Below are 24,880 nucleotides of genomic sequence, written 5' to 3'. Positions count from 1 at the left end.
ACTTTTTTCTTGCTGACATATGATACTTTGTAGGTCTTTTAGTGAGGATCTGTGACTAATTCCCTTTATTTTTCCTTTACTCTTTAATGATTCATTTACTGAGCACAAAATCCTGTTCACTATCATATTCTTTTAACACATTAAAGTATTACCCCCTTGTCATCTACTGTAGCTGATGAGAAGTGTGCTCTGTGTCCGGTCCTTCGTGGATAAAACGCCCTTGGTTTCTGTCGTATTGTTAAATTCTGTTTAGATTTACTTCGATTCTCTAATCTTCCAATTCAAAAATTCTCTCTTCAACAGTCCATTCAAGAGTTGCATCTTCATTTAATTTTGGAAAATTCTTCCCCATTATTTCGTCAAATACTGCCTCTTCACCATTTCTTTCATTCTTTCTTCTAGAACTCCTGATACATAAGTGTTGGGTCCTTTCCTTGTATCCTCTGTGTCTTAAACCTGCTATTTAATTATCTGTCTCTTTGTGAATTTTGTGCTAAAGACAGTTTTGTGCCAAATTCTGTTTAGATTTATTTCAGTTCTCCAATCTTCAAACTCACACATCCTCTCTTCAAAGCTCCATTCAGGATTTAGGCAGAAGCAGAATTGGGGGTGTTTAAGAGCTGGGGCTCTGCTGCCAGTCTGTCTAGGTTCAGTTCCGTTTCTGTAACTCATTAGCTGACCGGGCTTGGACAACTTACTAGCTTCTCTGGACCTCACTTTCCTCATGCGGAAAATGGGGATAAGAGCGTTTACCTCATAGTGTGTGTGAATGCTGGGACAGCCACGGATGCACAGCACTTAAAGGCGGTCTTATACACGTGTTGAGGCTCACTAGAGTCACGTTGCTTTATTGACATCTAAATTTACGTCAAGAATCTTTTTAAAATAATTCTCATATCCTATCTTTAATTGCTGCCTTTAAAACTGTCTGTTATTTTTAATGCAAATTGTGTCTTCATTTATCTCTTTGAATATCATAAACATCTTTATTTTTATGTATTTTTTTATACTGCTCCATAAACTGGATTTCATCTGAAGAGAATTTGTATTCTGGTTTTTTTGGTCTATTGGCTATTTTGTAAAATGTCATGGGATTCCGGACATTTAGTAGCAGGCTCTTTTCGAGTAGGAGATTTTTCTGTTCTCTCTCTTGCTTGGGGTTTACCCTGAGCTCGCCCCTCCTGTCCGGCAGGTGTGGAGCTGCCCTCACCGGGCCTGCCAGGCCTCCAAGTAAGAGGTAGACCTTTGAATGGTAATTTGGGTTCATCCCCAGCCTGGATTGATATTGAGGGTATCAAAGACAGTGTCACAGAACTAATCCCCAGATGGTAGCTACGAGTTAAACAAAAGCAATGTGTCATATTTTATGAAATCCAGGGTGTCATTGATTGCCAGTGAGAGTGCTAAACAGTCAGCACTATTTTATGTACCACTAAGGGAAAAACCCTGCCAATTAAATCTTGCCATAATGCTGTGTTATCACACGTAATTTTTATTTTATACTTATCAAAAAGAGTTCTTTTGAGTTAGAAGTCAATTTGTGTGCGTGTGTGTGTGGAGAAGACTGGCCCTGAGCTAACGTCTGTGCCAGTCTTCCTCCATTTTATGTGGGACACAGCCACTGCATGGCTTGATGAGCTAGGTCTCTGCCTGGGATCTTAACCCCCAAACCCCAGGCCACTGAAGCGGAGTGCATGAGCTTAACCACTACACCACCAGCTGGCCCCTAGATGTCAATTTGTATTGTATATAACTCTGTACATGTGTAAAAGTCGGTGACTAAGGTGCTCCTACACCGTTGTCAGCTTTTTGGATTCACACACTGATGTTCATATCTTTTACATCACATTGGTCTTTGTGGTAATTAGAGCATGGGTGACAGAACATTTCTTAGAACATCCTCAGAATTTTCTTCATGCCTCTGACCCTCATCTGTCTTATCATCTTATCACCTGTCAGGGACCACCACATCACAAAAGACTGGTGGCCAACAGAAATTCTGGGAAACTTTCAAATTTTAGAGATATTGAAGTGTGGAAAAATGTGCATCATAGAATGATTTTTTAAAAAGTGATAATTGCCAATTTGTATTGCTATTCAAAATAAGATATTTAACAGAACCTGAGTCATTTTGAGGCAGAGTTAAAGGGGAGGCATGCTAGAATTTCCACCATTCTGCTGTAAGGAGAATCTGCTTTGCTCAAGAGCACTGGCTGAAAAACCATTTCTGCCCACTATTGTTAGTGGTGTCAGCTTGGACAAGTTAATTAGACTCTCTGCACCTCAGTGCTCTTCCCCGATGGGTTGTGAGACAGTTACAGGAGTTAATATGTGTAAAGCGCCTCGAACTGTGTGAGTTCCTGATTATCCTTCTTCCCAATCCGAGATTTCTAACTGCTCAATTCAGAGTCTTCTTCTGTTTCTAACTGCCTTTCACAGTCAGCAAGATCTCCACCCCAGCCCTGGCTTCCAGCCTGAGCTCAGCTTACACAGCCCATCCCCCAACCCCACCTTTCCCTCTGGAATAGGGCTTGTTTTTTGTCGGCTTTTCCAGGCAGGATCTCAACCCTGGTCACAGGGCCTTTTTCCAGGCGCAGAGCCTGTCCCTTAGATATCAGACCTGAAGTAGGTTCGCTCACCCGTTGCACAGCAAGCCAGTCTCTGACACTGGGTGTAGTGGAAGAAAGTAGGAATTTTATTATTGCACAGCACTGGGCAAGGAGAGAGGGCAGCTAACGGTGAAATCCCAAACTCCCCGAAAAGCTAAAAGGAAGGGTTTTTATTGGGGATTTTAGGTAGGGGAGGGGGAGCATATGGCCTTGCTGGTCAGAGCTTTCCCACCAGGCTGTGTGCGTGGCCTTGAGACTACCTGCAGAGAGAAGGAGGAGACGATAAGGAACACAGGTGGTGGTCCTTGGCCAGTTGTCTCCATGGCGGATGGTGGATTCTGGAGCCAGGGAGCCAGGGAGTGAGCAGGGAAAGAGGGCTTTGGTTTTAACACCATATATGCTGGGCTTAATGTAGTCGAACTGATATCAGGGCCGGGATCACCTTCAGCCCTGTTCCCTGCTCAGCTTCCAGCCCATAGAAATGTTTCTCTGGTTTCTGAGCTCAGCTAAGTCATTTTCACTTTCTCTTTTTATATTTTACCAGTATTAAAAGATAAACTGAGACATACTAAAATTTTTAAGTGTTCATTTGAGCGAAAATTGACTCAAATCAGTCAGTACTGAAGCAGAAGTGGTTAGAAGTGCCCCACTGACAGAAGCTGGGAAAAGACTTTTACAGAGAAAAGGTGGGAGCAAGACGAGGAAGCTGTTTAATTGGCTCTAGCTTAACCATTTGCCTTGTTTGGAAAAGACTAGTTGGCTGTTTGTGGTAGGTGGTCCTTAGGTTTTGATTTCTTAACCTTGAAGCATTTACAGGCTTATATTTTGGTTTGCTTACGTAGGCTGCTAAGGTATTAGAGCGTCTTACTATAATGGCCTTATTTTATCAATTGAACACCAGTCATTGCTATATCTTTTGATCAGAGAGGGTGATTAAAGCGTGGATTCCTTGTACCACCTTGGCTGCAGTTCCTAATTGTGTTTGTATGTATCAGTCTCCTTCATTAGGACACGTGTCTTATCCATCTTGATGTGCAGGCCGGCACCTGAAACAGAGCCTGATACATGGCGGAAGTCAACAAAAGTGATGAGAGAAATGAAACAAACATTTTTATTTCAGAACTTACCACCATTTCTTTTTCTTTTTTTTTTTATTGAGGTTATGATAGTTTACAACATTGTGAAATTTCAGTTGTACATTATTAATTGTCAGTCATCTTATAGGTGTGCTCTTTCACCTTTTTTGCTCACTCCCCATCCCACTTCTCCCTAGTAATCACTAATCTGTTCTCTTTGTCCATGTTGTTTATCTTCCACATACGAGTGAAATCATACAGTATTTGTCTTTCTCTATCTGGCTTATTTCACTTAACACAATACCCTCCAGTTCCATCCATGTTGTTGTGAATGGGACAATTTTGTCTTTTTATGGCTGAGTAGTATTCCATTGTATATATATACCATATCTTCTTTATCTATTTATCAGTCAATGGGCACTTGGGTTGCTTCCACATCTTGGCTATTGTGAATAATGCTGCAGTGAACATAGGGGTGCACAAGTCTCTTTGAGTTGCTGATTTCAAGTTCTTTGGATAGATACCCAGTAGTGGGATGCCAGGGTCATATGGTTGAGGACTGTCCACACTGTTTTCCATAGTGGCTGCACCAGTTTGCATCCCTGCCCGCAGTGTACGAGGGTTCCTTTTTCTCCACAACCTCTCCAACATTTGTTATTTTTTGTCCTGGTGATTATAGCCATTCTAATGGGTATAAAGTGATATCTTAGTGTGGTTTTGATTTCATTTCTATGATGATCAGTGATGATGAGCATCTTATCATGTGCCTATTGTCCATCCTTATATCTTCTTTGGAGAAATGTCTGTTCATATCCCTGGCCCATTTTTTCATTGAGTTGTTTGATTTTTTCTTGATGAGTTGCATAAGTTCCTTATCTATTACAGAGATTGACCCTTTGTCAGATATATGATTTGCAAATATTTTTTCCCTGTTGGTGGGTTGTCTTTTCATTTCAATACTGTTTTCCTTTGCCTTATAGAAGCACTTTAGTTTGATGAAGTCCCATTTGTTTATTCTTTGTATTGTTTCCCTTGTCCGAGAAGACAGGGTGTCTGAAAAGACCCTTTTAAGACCAACGTCAAAGAGTGTACTGCCTATATTTTCTTCTAGAAGTCCTATGGTTTCAGGGCTTACTTTCAATTCTTTGATCCATTTTAAGTTTATTTTTGTGAATGGCATAAGAGAATGATCTACTTTCATTCTTTTACATGTGGCTGTCCAGTTTTCCCAACACCTTTGTTGAAGAGATTTTCCTTTCTACATTGTATATTCTCAGCTCCTTTGTCAAAGATTAGCTGCCCATAGATGTGTGGTTTTGTTTCTGGCCTTTAAATTCTGTTTCATTGATCTGTGTGCTTGTTTTTGTACCAGTACCATGCTGTTTTGATTACCATAGCTTTGTAGTATATTTTGAAGTCAGGGATTGTGATGCCTCCAGCTTTGTTGTTTTTTCTCAGGATTTCTTTCACAATTTGGAGTCTTTTGTTCAGCACCATTTTTTAGCATTTAGTTTAGTTTAATTTGGGACACCAAGTTTCTGCTCCTGTTCTTTATTATCAAACTTAAGGTCTTGGTCATAAATTTCTGTTAGGTTTTTTAAGACAAGTATTGTTTTTTTGAAATAGTTTTAAATCTATAGAAAAGTTGCAAGAACAATATAAAGAACTCCAGCTTCCCCTTTGCTTAGATTCCCCAATTACTATATGGTCTCCATCCTCCTCCTCCACCCTCCCCCTTCTCTCTCTATGTGTCTGTATATGTGTACACACACAGACACCCCTCTTCTCTCTCTATGTGTCTGTATATGTGTACACACACAGACACCCCTCTTCTCTCTCTATGTGTCTGTATATGTGTACACACACAGACACCCCTCTTCTCTCTCTATGTGTATGTGTATGTGTACACACACAGACAACCCTCTTCTCTCTCTATGTGTCTGTATATGTATACACACACAGTCACCCCTCTTCTCTCTCTATGTGTCTGTATATGTGTACACACACAGACACCCCTCTTCTCTCTCTATGTGTCTGTATATGTGTACACACACAGACACCCCTCTTCTCTCTCTATGTGTATGTATATGTGTACACACACAGACACCCCTCTTCTCTCTCTATGTGTATGTATATGTGTACAGACACACACCCTTTTCTCTCTGTGTCTGTGTATATGTGCACACACACACACACCCCAATCTCTCTTTGTATATAAGCATATGTGTACACACACAATTACTTCTCTCTCTATGTATATGTGTACACATACACACCCTTTTCTCTCTGTGTATGTGTATATGTGTACACACACACACACTCTGACATGATGCCCCATTACCCCTAAATACTAAAGTGTGTCACTCCCAAAAACGAGGACATTCTCTTACCTCACCACCCTCTAACCCACCCAATCATAAAATCAGCATTGTGACAGTACAAGCATTCAATTGGTAGACTCTATTCAAATTTTTCTGGTTGTCTCAACTTTCCTTTTCCTTTCTGGTTCCAGATCCTATACTGTGCTATACTGTGATCCTAAACTGGTGCTGTATTTAGTTGAGATGTGTCTTAGCCCCTTTGGGCTACTATAAAAAATACCACAGACCTATGTTAAAGAAAGCAACAATAGGTCCAAGGCAAAAAGCCAGGTCTGTTGGGGTTTTCCTCATTCAAAGATGAATATACAAGAAACAAAAATATATGGACTTTGCTTAAAATTAAAAAAAAAACCTTTCAAGATTGCAGAATGCAAACATCACCCTGAAGCTATAGGAATTTCTAAAGAAGAAACTTTTAGAAAACCGTTTACTACCCTCAGCAATGTGTGAGAAGCTATGGTCTCTATTAAATAGGAAAAAATAATAAAGAACAGGCTGAGATGAAAAAAGAAGACGATGAAACAAAAAGGCAGATACATGAAGTGAAGATCTTCCCCCAAATTAGAAATTCAGCAGAATAATTTAAATACCCTTTGACGAGAATAAAGAATAAAATGACATTACAGAAAATTGAATGATTGATATAGATGAGAAATTTGAGAAATCTCTCTGTAATGTAAAGGAAGGTCACAAAGATAAAACAGTGAAGGAGACAGTCAAAATAGACACCTAAAGAAGCATGATATTACCTCAGAAATATGCATGACTCTTAGGGAGAAATCAAGACAGCAAGAACAAAAGCAGTGATGAAAGACCTACCTGAGCGCACCTTGCCTAAACTGAAATCTCTAAACGCATGCGTGTCCAAAGGAATGTGTGGACTGAAAGTACCATAGTTGAAACACAATCACTGAAAGACATCTCTATGTCTTTCCTGACCAGACTTTCAAATTATAAGAAGAAAACTGTTCTCCGGAATTCAGGAAGAGAAAGGGGCAGCTGCTTCTATAAAGGAACCACAGGTTAACAGCAACAAACAATGGGGCAGCATCCATTGAGCTCCAGTGTGAAGAAGTGCGCCTCCTCAGGTCAGACCTCATGGGGAAGAGCCACAGACATAGATGTTCATTGTATGAGGGCTGAGGAAACATTTCACATATTACTTTTCTTGAAAAAAATATTTAAAAGATATTCCATCAACTGAAGGATTAATGAAAATTAAATATTCAGGAATGGGTAGGCCATAATCTTGCCTTATTGGCTTGGGTCCCAAATTCAGAAATATAGCTTTTAAAAATCCTATTAGTGCAGATAAGAATAAGAGCCATCAATGGATGCTAAAATTAGTGTGATGAAAAACAGGATATTCACATAGCCTCAAAGCATCTACCCACAAGACAGTTATTAATTACAAAGGTAAGAACAGTAACTTTACAGAGAAGAAACCTGGCACAGGCAACATAACTGAGTGATCAAAGTTGTCAACATCAGTAATAAGACATACAGACATCATGTATCTCCTAATGTGATGCACTGGGAAGAGCACATCCCTTCTGTGGTATCCTTGCCAAATACACATAAACTCAATCAAATCAGGACAAACCCAAATCAAAGTATGTTCTACAAAACAACTGGCCAGTATGCTGTGAGTACCAAAGTTGTAGAAGACAAAGAAAGAGTAAGGAATTGTCACAGACGAGACGAAGGAGATGTGGCAATAGATACAATGTGGAATCCTGGGTTAGTTCCTAGAACCAGAAAAAAGACATTGGTGGGAAAACTAGTGAAACGTAAATAGAATCCATAGATTAGCTAACAGCATTGTATCAATGTTAATTCCCTGGTTTTGATAATAGTTACCTGGTTCCGTATATGATAATAGTTCTATTATCATTAGAAGAACTATTATCATTAGTTATAGAAGCTAATAACACCAGGGAAAACTGGGTGAAGGGAATTTGGAAACTTCCTGTCTATTTTTGCAACTTTTCTGTAAGTCTAAAATTATATCAAAATTAAAAGTTAAAAGAGAAAAAAACCTCCTAGGTAAGATGGGAAGAAACATTCTCACCCGTTCCCTAAGCCTCACCTTCCCTCTTGGCCCTGGGCGGTTAGCATGAGCCTCAAGGGTAGGATGAGGAGGGCGAAGTCACAGCTACAGAACAGAGGCTGATTACATAAGTTACATGGTAATTGTTTAAATTGTTCTTTTACATTTTAGTGAGGCCATTTTTATACAATGTATGCAATCCCGGTCATGGAAAGGGTGCACATGGGCAAACCAGTTACTCTAACTTGGCCTTAATCAAAATGTTGCATCTTATGTTTATAAAAATATCACAACTATGTTTTTAAAAATATCACAAGGAACTCTCAAAAATATTCACAGCAATTATGCCTTGACTGAAGAATGATGGGTGATTTCTATTTCATTCTTTAAACTTTTAAGTAATTTTCAACTGATGTACAATTAATGTATTTTGTGTATCTAATCAAGCCCAAATTATTTAAAACTGTTTGACACAATTGTATATATGCCGTATGATCACATGGATACACATTTGGTACAATCTAGAGAAGTAAGATTTTTCTCCCCCGACTGGTTAGGACCACTTTCCTTTGACCACTCTGACTTCTCTGTGACATGTTCGTTTTGGACAGACTGCACCATTATTGAGATCTTGCTAAGTAGAAGCAGATTTAGCAAAATATTTGATTTTGGTTTAGTGGATCTATTGTGTGGTTCATTCCAATATAGTCTAGTTGTTGCTACCTATTATGGCATAAGCATGGCACCCAGGAAAACCCCCACTGCCACCGTGCCAACCAGCCAGCATTGCACATAAAAGTGAAGGTTAGAGGTTGTATTGAGATGTGAAAGTATCTGACAAATATTTTAAAAATTCACATTGCATTATCAACAAAAATTGTGAAACTGAAAGAAACTTTTGTAATAATCAATAATGAAGAACAAGCTCATTCATACTAGAGAAAAGAATATATAATCTTTTCTATTTTACTTCTATTCTCTATTATCAAAATCATTGTCATATGAAGAGGCAATCCAAGTATGCAGCCAAAAAGTTTTAAAAAGGTAGGAAAAAGATATTATAGAATGTATCAGGCAGTTAGTTGATAAAATTATACTATTTCTTTGGATTTTGTAATATTTTTAAAATTTGTAATTCATTATGATTTTTTCATTCTAAATATGTTTACATATTCTTTTTTAAAGAGCTCCCTTCCCTAATCTTCTAAGCTCAGGCCTCCAAAACTGGATCTGTGTGTGAGTGTACAGTCTCCCGCCTCTGAGGCTATTTCCATATTTAAGGAGTGTTAAGTAAGATGTTCATACTTTAACTCTTAATAGATTAACAGAGATTAGCACCAGAGTTAATAGTTCCGAGACACTAAGGCAAAGAATGAGAATGACGAATTTAGTGGAGCACAGAGGAATAAGATTGAATCAGAAGTATTAATTTGTGGTACTTAGTGTGCATGGCTTGCTTCACACATACCAAAGACTATTTGCGCCTACTTTAAACACAATTAATTTTTAATTTACTAATATAAAAATTTAAAAATCCTGGTTCTCTTTAAACCTTGTTGAACACAAGCTTAAAGTTCATTTTTCTTTATTGTATTTATAAATACAGTGAATTTTAACAATTAAGGAAGCTTTTGACTACCATTTAATCAGTTTATTCTGAACAAAATATGCTAAATAATTAACCCTATTTACAACTTATTTATACTTTTACAAACATTTTACACTGCTTTTACAAGTGTAATATATTTGATTTCTTTTGAAGCACTTGGAATGCCTAACATCAAAAGCAAAACCTGTTTTACCTAGCCACTCTCCTAAATCTAAATAAATTAAAAAAATAGCGAATCCTAGATTCCCTTAAACATTCCAACATTGTTTACAAACTTATTCTCTTATCACTCTCACCTAAAAACTCAGGCCCAAAATAAATTATTTAATTACACATTTTAAATTGGAATCACAAAGTTAATCTGTCAGATACATGAATATGACAGATTTTCTCAAACATAGCACCAAATATATAAATTGTTCCTAAACTTAGCCCCAAGTTATTACCGAATATTTGATTCATTTTATTACCTGTCTATGTACAATTCTAAGCCTTGCCAGGATTAAGTTTTACTGTCTGTCCTAGTCATATTGGGGTTGCTGTCTCTAGGACCTGAGGTGTTTATCAGTCATAGACCTTGAGCCAGGAAGAGACCTGATGTGGCAGATGGTCTTTCAAGATGGCGCCCTCAATGGACCATGCCTCTGGGAATCCACATCTCCTCAAAATTTCTGACTTCCTTGTAATCAATGGAATGTGACAGAAATGAAGTCTTGTTGCTCCACCCAATCTCTTTTAATGTTCACTCTGAAGGAAGCCAGTTGCTATGTAAGAAGTTTAACGACCTCGAGTCCACTACGCCATGGAAAAGCCCAAACTAGCAGGTGTCATGTCTGGATAGAGAGAGATACACCTGGCCAGTGCCAGCTGTCCCAGCCTACTACCATTCAGATCATGCCAGCTGTGGCCCCAGATATTGTGCTTCTGAATCAAATCATCCCTAGGGAACCCATCTGAACTCCTGGACAACGAAATTGTGAAATATAAAAATAACAAGTTGTTTTAAGCTACTAAATTTTAAGGTAGTTTGTTACACAACAATAGATAACAGAACACCTACAAGGTGATTGGGTCACTACAGACATACTGAGCCCCTTTTTATGGTTTTTATAACATAGGATTCCAGGTGCATCCCTTTTAATTAGGATTCCATTATCCCAGTTTATACTATTCCTGAAATCTTCCATTTGATTTGAGTCAGTCAGTGCCCAGCCTGAAGGTTATAGCAGCTTCCTTTACAGCTTCGTTGGATCTTGCTTTCTTTGTTTGTTTATTTTCTTTTAGTCTGAACTAAAACTTTCAAAGAAATTAAATGACATCTGATTGGATTCTGCATCTCTTTCTTTGTCACATCCCAAAGCCACAGCATTAAAATCAATTAATGAAAAGGAGACTTATGCCTCTGACAGTGTGTGGAGTCCCCTCTGTCAGCAGTTCGGGGCGGATGTCCCTGAGGCAGACAGTATTTGCCTCCACTCCTACCCATTGCTGTCATGAGACCAGGCGTCTGGAGAGCAACTTTGCTCAGAAGGCACTAGAGCTAACAGCGCTTGGATACTTTAAGCTTGTTAGGGTTTGAGACCTACGGAGGACATTATAGGCTTCAAGATATGCTGAGAGAGTTGCAAAATCAAAAAGGAAAAACATTTAATTAAATGTTGATAAATATGTGTTAACTTCATTAAACATTGAATTTAGTACTTGTAAAAATTTTACTATATTTAAATATAATTCATTGTTAGATTTTATTTTCACTTTACAAGAATTTCTGAGAATGCAAAATGAATGTCAAAACATCAGTTTTGTGATTTATAGTGATAAAGTAAATTACTCACAAAAAATAAAAGAATATAAATATGCTTTAAATTGTAAATGAAAAATTACATTTAATGTGGATTAAGGGTACATCGTGATAGTTTCATGATGTAGGTTAGGAGTTCCACAAATAGGAGTACGAACTATCTGTTAGGTCCTAACACGGTTTTGAGGAACTAGCCAGTTTACTTTAAAAACATCCCAGGTCCATTTTACACACACAGTTACTGTCCTTTCAGCCTGCTCAGTTGTCCTGGGCTGTGTGCTAGACTTTCACTACATCTCTTACAGAATTAGATCCTAAATGATCCTGCAGCAATTTGGTTCCACCCTTAGGCAATTAGTATACTACTGCCAGTTTTCAAAATAAGTCACAGACAAACGAAATGATTTACCCCTATGGTTCACAACTAGTAAACAGAAGAGGAACCAAACCTGGAACCTGTGTCTCCTGACTCCAACATTCTTTCTCCCCTGATTTTTCCCTTCAAAACTCCTTGTAACATTGAAAAACACTGTTGGTAGCAGGAAAGCTACACCATGCAATTGCCCCCTTCTGCTGGAACATGGCTCTACAACAATTAGCCAAGAAATCACTCTTAGAATTGTGCTTTGAAAAAAAATGGAGAAGAATAAGAAAGGCTACGCAGGAAAGGGAGAACAGAAGAGTGTGAGTGAGGAAGCACAAATGATAACAAAAACCAAAACCCAAAAGTACTTCATAATGTTGTCCTGGGCTGGCACTCTTGCTAACATCCATCCTAGATGGGGTTCCAGTCAGAGGTTGGAGTGTAGAAGCCAGAACAGTTTTCTGTGCTCGCATCCTGGGGAGCAGGGGACAAGGGCAGAATATTAGAGACAGACTTAATTGTCTTTGGGAAACATGTTTTTTCTCCTTCAAATCAAACCCAGTTCCCAGAAAAGAATCTGCTCTTGGTCACTTACACAACCCCAGTCAGTAAATGACCTCCCCAAGGGGCCTATGCATTTCAGCTGTCTTATCTTGGCTGCAGGAAGTAGAAGTGAATTTTGACCCACTGTTACTAATTGTGTAGGACTTCATGTCATGTCTTTCTGTGTACTTACATTCCCCTGCTTTGGTGTTGAGATTTGACCTCAATTTTCCTTCCCACTAAATTCTTTATTGAAAAACATTTATATTTTAAGGTACATCAGAATCTTTTGTTGCTGGACAGAGTATAATTTATTAAATTGAGAAATAACTATGTCCCCAGCAGCTAAGAACTGTTTATTTTCCCTAAGGTGCTTCCTCTTCTTAAATTACACCATTTAGTCCTACAGTCCTGGCCTGTTCCACTAACAGAGGGAGCTGTCTTGCCCTTACCACTCCCAACGAGGCTGCAGAAACCCCTCACCCATAGGAAGTCTTTTCTGGAGCTCTAAGCAAAGGACAAAACCCCCAGATGGTCCATGTGCTTGGAAACTTAGAGAAAATCAAGCCACGAAGCAGGGGAATGAGAAACAAGCCCCTCAAAGAACTTAAAGGCAAACAAAAGTCTTCTCCCTTTCAGTCGCTTTGACAGGGAAAACTGAAACAATACCGAATATCAAGAGGTTGATTTACTTTGCCTTCACGTTAATTCTCTGATGGTTCTGCCAACTCTCCCTTCAGTCCTTCCCCTGATGTTGAGAGTGTGCCCTTGATTGCTCCGCCTGTCCAATACTGGTCCTGGGTCCAGCACTCAAGCATTCCTGCAGGAGACTCTCTCTAGTCCGCTCAGTGTCTTTCTTCAGGGATGAATATTCAAATTAGACAATGTTAAATTATTATTTTTAACAAATAACTTATTCATACGTAAAAATTTTAAAGGTGCATAAGGGAAGCCAGTGCAGAGGCAGTCTCCCACCCCTGTCCCTCAGGAGCCCAGCCCCTGGCCCAGAAGAGTTACTGTTACTAGTTTCTGAGAGTCCTAGCAGAAATGGGCAATGCATTTAAAAACTTATAGGATTCTGAACATTCCCCACAGACACGTAGTGACAAACATGCTGTTCTGTAATTATTTCACTTAACGTATTTTCGGAGAGCTTCCCAAATCAGTACATGTGAAGGTGCTTTGAAATGACAATGTACTGCATATAGGGACACAGCATAACTTATTTAACTCTTCACTGTATTAAATTTATTTTCAATATTTGTTATTACAAATAATGCTGTAATTAATATCTGTGTGCATCTTTCATTTCACACACAAAAAATTTATAGTAGGGTAAAAACTTAGAAGTATTGCGAGGCCGAAGAGCGTATCAACTTTTAATTCCGAAAGATCAACTTTCCTGTTCAATTTCCCTCCAGTGCGATTGTATCCATATATCTTCCCACGTGAAGTGGGAGAGATTCAGTGCCCCACACTCTCGCTGGCGCTGTTGTTTTTTTAAAGAAAAGTCACCTCGTTGTTTAGTTTGTGTTTCATTTATGACTGGGTCTGAGGTTGCATATCGTTTCATAAATTTTAAAGCCAATCATGTTTCTTAACTTGCAAGTATCTGGTCATTTCTTGCCCACTTTTCTGATAATTTACTAGACTCTCCAGTATTGATTTGTGATGCTAAGAAAATTAACTCTGTGATTTTTGACTTGACGTTTTCTTGCCACAAAGAACTGCTTTAATCTCATGTGGTTGCATTTTTGAATCTTTTTTCTTTTTTTTAATGGCTTCTAGATTCTGTAGGCATTGCTTAGAAATGCCTTACCAAAACCAAGAACATTTAAAGAAAAATTCTCCCATATTTTCTATTAGTATTTTTATGGTTTAATATTTTCATGCTTATATTTTTAAACTGTATGCAATTTTAGATTTCAACTTGTTTGTACATATGAAGGCTATAAACTTTTGGCATATTAATTTCACCCCCAGCCAACATATTGAATTTTGTATTAAGTATAATAAAATTTCAGTTGATTATGTTAGGGTTTTCAGATACATAATCTTATCTTCATATGATCATAATTTTCTCTTCCTTGCTAAGGTTTATATAAGCTTTTTCTATGTAATTATTTTATTGAGATCATATTGGTTTCTAACATTGTGTAATTTCAGGTGTACATTACTATGTTTCAGTTTCTGTATAGACGGTATCGTGCTCACCACCAATAGTCTAATTTTCATCCGTCACCATATATATTTGCCCCTTTACTCCTTTCACCCTCCCTCCTACTGCCTTCTCCTCTGGTAACCACTAATCTCGTCTCCTTATCTATGTGTTTGTTTATCTTCTACATATCAGTGAAATAATACAGTGTTTGTCTTTCTCTGTCTGGCTTATTTTGCTTAGCATAATATCCTCAAAGTCCATCCATTTTGTCACAAATGGCAAATCTTTTCTTTTTTATGGCTGAGCAATATTCCATTGTGTATATATGTATATGTGCGTGTATATATATACACGCACATATGTATATATACCCCACATCTTCTTTATCTATTCATCCATTGATGGGCACTTGGCTTGCTTTCACATCTTGGTTATTGTGAATAATGCTGCAATGAATATAGGGATGTATTAATCTCTTTGAGTTGTTGATCTCATGTTCTGTGGATAAATTCCGAGTAGTTGGATAGCTGGATTGTATGGTATTTCTATTTTAAATTTTTTGAGAAATTTCCATATTGTTTTCCACAGTGTCTGTACCAGTTTGCATTCCCACTAGCAATGTATAAGGGTTCCCTTTTCTCCACATCCTCTCCAATGCTTCTTATTTCTTGTCTTGTTGGTTATAGCCATTCTGATGGGTGTGAGATGATATCTTAATGTAGTTTTGATTTGCATTTCCCTGATGATTAGTGATGTTGAGCAGGTTTTAATGTGTCTGTTGGCCATCTGTATGTCTTCTCTGGAAAAATATCTGTTCATACCCTTTGCCCATTTTTTGATCAGGTTGTTTGTTTTCTTGCTGTTGAGCTGTATGAGTTCTTTATATATTTTGGAAATTAACCCCTTCTTGGATATATGATTTGCAAATATTTTCTCCTAAATGGTAGATTCTCTTCTCATTTTGTTCACGATTTCCTTTGCCCTGCAGAAGCTTTCTAGTCTGATGTAGTCCCATTTGTTTACTTTTTCTTTTGCTTCCCTTGCCTGAGTAGACATGGTATTCAAAAAGACGCTGCTAAGACTGATATCAAGGAGTGTACTGCCTGTATTTTCTTCTAGGATTTTTACAGTTTCAGGTCATACATTCAAGTCTTTAATCCATTTTGAGTTAATTTTTGTGTATGGTATAAGATAATGGCCTACTTTCAGTCTTTTGAATATGGCTGTCCATTTTTCTCAACGTCATTTATTGAAGAGATTTTCCTTTCTCCGTTGTATGCTCTTGACTCCTTTGTCAAAGATTAGCTGTGTGGTTTTACTTCTGGGCTTTCAATTCTGTGCCATTGGTCCATGTGTCTGTTTTATGTCAGTGCCATACTGTTTTGATTACTATAGATTATAGTAATATATCTATAATACTATATAGTACTATAGCATAGATTATAGATTATATAGATTACTATATATTTTGAAGTCAAGGATTGTAATATCTCTAGCTTTTGTTTTTTCTCAGGCTTCCGTTGTCTATTTGGGGTCATTCTTTGTTGCATATAAATTTTAGGATTCTGTGTTCTATTTCCGTGAAGAATGGCATTGAGATTCTTATTGGGATTCTATTGAAGATGTAGACTGGTTTAGGTAAATTAGACATTTTAACTATGTTTATTCTTCCAATCCACGAGCATGGAATATCTTCCCATTTCTTTATGTCTGCTTCAGTTTCTTTCAATAACGTCGTATAGTTTGCAGCATATAAGCATTTCACCTTCTTGATTAAATTTATTCCTGAATATTTTGTTCCTTTTGCTGCAGTTGTAAATGGGATTGTCTTCTTAACTTCTCTTTCTGCTAGTTCATTATCGATGTACTGAAATGAAACTGATTTTTCTAGGTTGATTTTGTACCCTGCAACTTTGCTGTAGTTGTTGATTATTTCTAATAGCTTTCTGGTGGATTTTTTAGGGTTTTCTATATATAGAATCACGTCATCTGCACACAGTGACAGTTTCACTTCTTCCTTTCCAATTTTGATGCCTTTTATTTCTTTTTCTTGCCTAATTTCTCTGGCTAAAACCTCTGATACTATGTTGAATAGGAATGGCAAGAGTAGGTACCCTTGTCTTGTTCCTGTTCTCAGAGGGATGGCTTTCAGTTTTGCACTATTAAGTATCACGTTGGCTGTGGGTTTGTTATATATGACCTTTATTATATTGAGGTACTTTCTTTCTATACCCATTTTATTGACAATTTTTTTATCATAAATGGATGTTGGATCTTGTCAAATGCTTTCTCTGCATCTATTGAGATGATCATGTGATTTTTTATTCTTTGTTTTGTTAATGTGGTGTATCATATTGATTGACTTGCAGATGTTGAACCATCCTTGCACCCCTGGAATAAATCCTACTTGATCATGGTGCATGATCTTTTCAATGTATTGTTGTACTCAATTTGCTAATATTTTGTTGAGGATTTTTGCATCTATGTTCATCAGTGATATTGGCCTGTAGTTTTCCTTTTTTGTATTGTTATTGTCTGGTTTTGGTATCTGGGTAGTGATGCCCTTGTAGAATGAGTTAGGACGCATCCTGTCCTCTTCAATATTTTTGAATAGTTTGACAAGGATCGGTATTAAATCTTCTTTGAATAGTTGGTAGATTTCACTAGAGAAGCTATCTGGTCCTGGACTTTTCGTTTTGGGAAGATTTTGATTACTGTTTCAATCTCTTTACTTATGATTGGTCTATTTGGATTCTCTATTTCTTTATGATTCAGTTTTGGGAGATTGTATGATTCTAAGAATTTATCATTTCTCCTAGGTTATCTGATTTGTTGGCATGTAGCTTCTCATAGTATTCTCTTATAATCCTTTTCATTTCTCTGGTATCCATTGTAATTTCTCCTCTTTCATTTCTAATTTTATTTATTTGAGTCTTTGCACTTTTTTTCTTAGTGGATCTGGCTAAGAGGTTGTCAATTTTGTTTATTTTCTCAAAGAACCAGCTCTTAGTTCCATTGATCTTTCCTATTGTTATGTTAGTCTATTTTTCATTTATTTCTTCTCTAATTTTTGTTATTTCCCTCCTTACTGGCTTGGACTGTTTATTCTTCCTTTTTAGTTCTGTTAGGTCTTACTGATTTGAGATTTTTCTTGTTTGTTGAGGTAGGCATGTAGTGCTATAAGTTTCCCCCTTAGTACTGCTTTTACTGCATCCCATAAGAGTTGGTATGTTATGTTTTCATTTTCATTTGCCTCCCAGTATTTTTTTACTTCTCTTGATTTCTTCATTGGTCCAATGGCTGTTGAGTAGTGTATTGTTTAGTCTCCACATGCTTGTGACTTTCTCAGTTTTTTGCTTGTAGTTTATTTCTAGTTTCATAACATTGTGGTCAGAAAAGATGCTTGATATGATTTTAATGTTCTCAAATTTATTTTGGCTTGCCTTGTGTCCCAACATATGGTCTATCTTTGAGGATGTTCCCTGTGCACTTGAGAAGAATGTGTATTCTGCTGTTTTTGGAAGGAATGTTATATTTATATCTATTAAGTCCATCTGGCCTAGTGTTTCATTTAAGGCCACTGTTTCCTTATTGACTTTCTGTCTGGATGATCTGTACATTGATGTAAGTGGGATGTTGAGGTCCTCTATTATTATTGTGTTGCTTTCAATTTCTCCCTTTAGATCTGTTAATAGTTGCTTTATATACTTTGGTGCTCCTGTGTTAGGTGAATGTATATTTGTAAGTGTTATATCCTCTTGGTGGAATGTCCCTTTTATTATTATATACTGCCCCTCTTTGTCTCTCATTATCTTTTTTATCTTAAAGTCTGCTTTGTCTGATATAAGTATGGCTGTACCTGCTTTGTTTTGCTTGCCAGTTTCTTGGAGTATAATCCTCCATACCTTCCCTCTGAGCCTATGTTTGTCTTTAGAGCTGAGATGTATTTCCTGGAGGCAGCATATTCTGGGGTCTTGTTTTTTTTTTTGTTTGTTTGTTTTTTAAATTTTTTTCCTTCTCCTCCCCAAAGCCCCCCCCCTCCCCACCAAGTACATAGTTGTGTATTTTAGTTGTGGGTTCTTCTAGTTGTTGCATGTGGGAGGCAGCCTCAGCATGGCTTGATGAGTTGTGCTAAGTCTGTGCCCAGGATCTGAACCAGTAAAACCCCAGGCTGCCAAAGTGGAATGTGCCAACCCAACCACTCAGCCATGGGGAGCCCCTTGGGTCTTGTTTTTTAATCCATCCAGCCACTCTGTGTCTTTTGATTGGAGATTTCAACCCATTTACATTTAGAGTGTTTATTGATATATGAGGGCTTAATACTGCCATTTTATCTGTTGTTTTCCAGTTCTACATTTCCATTGTTCCTTTTTACTTGTATTTCTGACTGCCATTTCAGTTTGGTGGTTTTCTGTGATGTTTTTCTCTTTATTTATGATTTATGACTCTGCTCTGATTTTTTGTTTAATGGTTACCATGAGGTTTGTATAAAAGATCTCACAGATGAGATAGTCCTCTTTCTGATATTTCTGATAGCCTCTTATCTCCATTAGCCTAAGCGTGTTCTGTCCATTTCTTTTTCCCCTTCTGTGTGATTGTTGCCACAAATTATTCTTTTTTGTGTGGTGAGTTTGTGGTTAAATTGAAGTGTTTAAAGTTATTTTTGGTGCTTTCTTTCTCTTTATCTTTTATGTTATAATTGTTTTCTAATCTCTTCTGATGGAGAGCTGCAATTTTCTGATTTTGTCTATTTATCTCCTTATTCAAAGCTTGGTAAATCTTTGCCTTTTTGTGTCAGGTAGGAGGGTTTCCTTTATCATTTCTTCTAAGGCAGGTCTAGTGGCGATGAACTCTCTCAGCTGTTGTTTATCTGGGGAAGCTTTTACTTCTTTGTCATACCTGAAAGATAATTTTGGTGGATAGAGTATTCTTGGCTTATAGTTTTTGTCTTCCAGTGTTTTGAATATATCATTCCACTCTCTCTTAGCCTGTAAGATTTCTGCTGAGAAATCTGCTGAAAGCCTAATGGGGGTTCCTTTGTAGGTTATTTTCTTTTCTCTTGCTGCCCTTAATGTTTTTTTCTTTGTCATTGACTTATGAAAGTTTTAGTATTATACGCCTTGGGAAAGGTCTTTCTGCCTTGATATAATTAGGAGTTATATTGGTTTCATGTACTTGTATGTCTAGTTCTTTCCCCAGGTTTAGAAAGTTCTCAGCTATTATTTCTTTGTACAAGCTCTCTGATCCTTTCTCCCCCTCTTCTCCCTCTGGGATACATATAATCCTTATACTACTTTTCCTAATTGAGTCTGATATTTCTCAAAGAATTTCTTCATTTTTTAAAAATCTCAGTTCTCTTTCCTCCACCACCTGAAGCATTTCTTGATTTCTATCTTCTAGATCACTTATTCTGTGCCCCATAACATCTACTCTATTTTTTATGGTTTATACATTATTTTCCATCTCATTAATTGTGTCCTTCACATCCAGAATTTCTGTAGTTTTTTAAGGCCTTCAATCTCTTTGGTGAAGTATTCCTTCTGTTTCTTAGTTTTATTCCTGAGCTCATTGAACTTTCTGTGTTTGCTTGTAACTCACTGAGTTTCTTAATGATAACTATTTTGAATTCTCTGTCAGTTAGATTGTAGTCTTCTGTGACTCAGGTTTGCTTCTGGAGACTTGTCACTTTCCTTCCATTCTGCAGTGTTACCGTAGTTCTTCATGGTGTTTGATGAATTTTTCCTCTGCCAGCATTTGTGCATTTGTGGTAATATCTGGCAGATTCCAACCTGCCACTGCTGGGATGGGCAGCAAAGGCTGTGTTTTCTGTTTCTGCCCTGTATGCTTGTAGTTTTGCTGGTTGGGCCACCGTGTGTTCATGTGGGCTGGCTGCAGCCACTTGGAAGATCATGCTCACATGAGCAGAATGCCTTTGCAAGGGCCAGCAGCTGTGTTTGGTGGGTGGGCTGGTTGCACTCTTGCAGGCAGGGCTGCTGTGCTTGGCAGGTCTCACCCACATGGATGGGGCCCCTTCACATAGCCAGGCACTCTGCTTGGTGTGTGTGTCCTCTTGGCTGCTGTGTCAGTGGACCAGGTGATTTTGTGTGGGCTGGTGTTGTGCTTGGCAGGTGGGGCACATTTGTGGGGTCTGAGCCTCTACCATGCCACTCAAGGGAGAGTGTTCCCACAGGCAGGGCTGCTGTGGCACAGTGGGTGCTTCCATAGGCCAGGCTATCACTCTGAAAATGTTCCCACACTGGCCAGGATGTCCTTGCCTCCACTCATAGTCACACTGGCTGCCTTGTGAGGATCCACATCCTAAATTGCTCTTGCCAGGGAGTAGGAGGGGTCCACTCCATTAGTTCAGTAGCACTAACCCAAGAACCATAGCTTCCCAGGGACCCAGTACACCTACCTTCAGATGTATAGCTGTGTGGATCTCTCAGGTCTCCTGTTGTGCTGTGTAGGGAATCCTCTATTTGTTAACGGATGTGCATTTAGATGTAACTTAGAGGGGAGAGACAAAGGGAACAACTCACTCTTCCATGAAGCTGACGTCACCCTCTATATAACCTCATTTTTCAACAAGGTTCTCAAGTTTATTTATATAGAGTTCAGTAAAGTAGTATTGTGATTATTTATGATAATTTAAATTTCCTCTAGATCTGTGGTTATTTCCCTAATATCCTTTCTTATTATCTGAATTTATGAGCTTTCCTTTTTATATGATTAAGTTAGCAATCACATACTCATTTAATCTTTTTTAGAGATCTAACTTTTGGATTTATTTATTAGTTGTATTATTTTTTTTGCTTTCCTACTCATTTTTGTTTTTATCTCCTTGGTTTCCTTGTTTCTGTGTCCCTTAGATTTATTTATTTATTTATTGGTGAGGAAGATTGGCCCTGAGCTAACATCTGTTGCCAATATTCCTTTTTTAGCTTGAGAAAGATTGTCCCTGAGCTAACATCTATGCCAATCTTCCTCTACTTTGCATTGGATACTGCCACAGCATGGCTTGATGAGCAGTGTGCAGGTCTGTGCCTGGGATCTGACCCTGCAAACTCTGGGCCACCGAAGCAGAACGTGCGAACCTCCACCACGCCTTCAGAAGAGCCCCATCTTAGATTTACTTTGTTATTATTTTTCTAATCTCTTGAATAGATATTTCATTTATTTTCACTATTTTTTATTTGTTAAGATAAGTGTTTGAAACTATAAACATTGTTTTAGCTGAATAGCAAAAGTAATGATATGTAATGTTCTTATCATTGTTATTTTCCAGGAATCTGTCATGTGGATTTTGTTTTTCTCTTAAACCCAAGAGTTCTGTGAGGAAGTGTCTGTTTTGTCATATTGTAGTTTTGTTTGTTTCTTTCTTTTCTAGTTTTGTTATGAATTACTGGTTTTATTGTACTGTGATCTTGGCTGTCTGTACCATGTCTATTTTTTGGAATTTACTTAAGTTTTATTATGGCCTAGTATTTATGACTAATTATTTTTACAATGTTCTGTGGATACTTGAATAGTCTTTTTCTATTTCAAGGAGAAAATTATAGCCATAATAAGAATGGCCTCATCTCATTGTTATTTATTCCATTACCTAATTTTTGACTACTTGAATATTCTTAGGTTGAGAAAGTGATTAGAATAGAATAGTCTTTGATAAAGTCTATTTTTTATTTCTTATGGAGTTTGCTGTGTGAATATTGATGCTTTATTATTTGATATATTAACAACTTTTAGATGTTTTTTAGATTGTGCATTTTATTATTAAAAGACATCTTGGTCTCACTTATTGCTTTTGGCTCTGAAAATAACTTGGCCTGCTATTAAGCTTACAACTCCTGCTTTTTGTTTTTAACCGTGTGATATGCCTTTGCCAGCCCTTTCATTCAGAATTATTGAGTTCCTTTGTCTTAAACTTTCTCAAGCATAAAGTTGGATTGTACTTTATGATCATAGCTGAGTTACTTGCTTTTAATAGGTGAGTTTGTATCAAACATTTACCTTTGCTGAAGTTACAAAATGTAAGGCAGACTTCTAGTTAATTAAACAAATGTTTATTTAAAAATATTCAATCTTTTACAATGTAGAAGGTATGGCAGATGTGTTTTTAAATTTTTACCTAGGGCCAGCCCCATGGCTGAGTGGTTAAGTTTGTGCGCTTTGCTTCAGTGGCCCAGGATTTCACCAGTTTGGATCCTGGGTGCAGACATGCACCACTTGTCAGGCCACTCTGTGGCAGCATCCCACACAGCACAACCAGAGGCACTCACAACTAGAATCTACAACTATGTACCTGGGGGCTTTGGGGAGAAGAAGAGGGAAAAAAAGAAAAAAAGATTGGCAACAGATGTTAGGTTAGGTCAGGTGCCAAACTTTAAAAAATTAAAAAAATAGACACCAAAGCATTTATAAACTACTGTTAAAAATTTTTTTTTACTCAAGATTAGTGGAGAAAAATTTTGATGTATTTGAATGCAAGAATTCTGTGGCATATTCCTCTTCAGTTTTCTCATATTTAAAACAAAGCTGGATGTTTAAAATATCTCATAGATTAAATGAGACATAAAAATGTCTGACATAGAAGTATTTGTCAGCATTTATATTTATGTTGATAGATATATTTGATTTCATTTTTGATCCAAACAAAATTCCTCAGTATGCTTTTTTAAATCAAAGTATAACATGAATTTGAAGTAAAATCAAATGGAACAGAGGACTTACAATGAAAAGTGACAATTCCCTGCCCCAGCCAGAGGCAGTCACTTTGAATCATTTCTATTTTTAGTTTTTTAATAATTATATCTTCAAATTTCTAAACAATATCTTTATTCAGCTATTTCTTTGCTTATTTACTTTAGACACACCAATTGACTTTCTGTTCTGGCACATAAGGGTTTTGCTCATTTACACACACCCCCTCAGCTCCACTTTATGCTCCCAATATCCTTGTACCATTAGACTTTCTATTTGTTACTGCTATCTTATTAAAGTACTTAAATTTCTCATATTAGTTGTTTATTGCTGTGCAACAAATTATACTAAAGTTTAGTGACTTACAGCAGCAATAAACATTTATTATTTTACACAGTTTCTATGGGTCAGGAATTTGGGAGCAAATTAGTTGGGTGGTCCTGGCTCATGAGATTGTAGTCAAGACATCGGCTAGAGCTTCAGTCACCTAAAGACTTGATGGGGGTTTAAGGATTTGCTTCCAAAATGGCTCATTTGCATGGATGGTGAGTTGGTGCTGACTGCTGGCAGGAGGCCTTTGTTCCTTGCCTTGTGGACTTCTCCATAGGGCTACTTAAGTGTCCTTGCTAGAAGACATTGGCTTCCCCCAGGGCAAGTGATGCAAGAGAGAGCCAGGTGGAAGCCTCTGTGTGTTTTATGGCCTAGTCTTGAGAGTCACACACCATCATTTCTGCACTATCCTTTTGATTATACAGGTCAGCCCTGTTAATGTGGGATTGGACTACACAAGGTCACGAACAACAGAAATTAGTTCATCTTGGAAGCTGACTACACAGTCTTCCCTCTGGCCCTCCACAATTCACATCTCTCTCACATAAAAACTACACTTGCTTCGTCTCATGATGCCACATGAGTCTTATCCTTTTATAACACCTACTTGAAGTGCAGGATCTTGCCATCTAAATCAGGTGTGGTTATGTGACCAGGGAACCAGGCATGGAAAGGGTTACTGAGGATCTGTCAAAAATTAACATAATTTGTCAAGTGTTTTTCAGACAAAAAAGAAACCATGTGTTCTGTTTTGTGGAGGTTGCTATCCCTGTTTTGCAGAGATATCACACATTTACAGGAAGATCCCTGCAAATTGTTCCAGCACCAGATGTACTAAAGTTACCTTAACTTATTAGCATCTTACATTCTCCTCCTCTGGGAGGGTCCGAACAGCCATTTTTAGATCATGTGATATAAGTAATAACACATCTACATGCTATGCATGCACTTTAAAGGGACACAATTGTTACAAATAAACCCTGATCTTCTACTCTCTTTTGTATAAAGTCTCCACAGGCACTGAGCTTGGGGAAACACTGCTTTGGGAGTTATCCCCAGTGTTCTCCATTACCTGTGCAAGCAATAAACCTTTCTTCACCTGCTCCTGCCTTGATTGTGCTTTCCAGCCCTGCACTCACCATGAGATGAATCCATTGAGTTTGGTTCTTTGACTTGGTCCTACTCTTTTCCTGGAATAATTCTCCATGACCCTTGGCTCTGCCTTCTGGGCTACTGTAGCCATCTTCTGAGTTAGC

The 24,880-nt window shown here is 37.7% G+C and overlaps 1 long non-coding RNA gene across 1 annotated transcript in view; it reads left to right on the top strand.

Moving 5' to 3' along the window:
- LOC138920039 (uncharacterized) overlaps positions 1-24,880 on the top strand; it is a 59,139-nt gene that overhangs the window by 28,849 nt on the left and 5,410 nt on the right. The window lies entirely within an intron of this gene.

This window comes from Equus caballus, chromosome 2, assembly GCF_041296265.1.
Source record: "Equus caballus isolate H_3958 breed thoroughbred chromosome 2, TB-T2T, whole genome shotgun sequence".
NCBI lineage: Eukaryota > Metazoa > Chordata > Mammalia > Perissodactyla > Equidae > Equus > Equus caballus.
The sequence above is the reverse complement of the archived record's forward strand: the minus strand, read 5'-3'. Positions and strand labels throughout refer to the sequence as shown.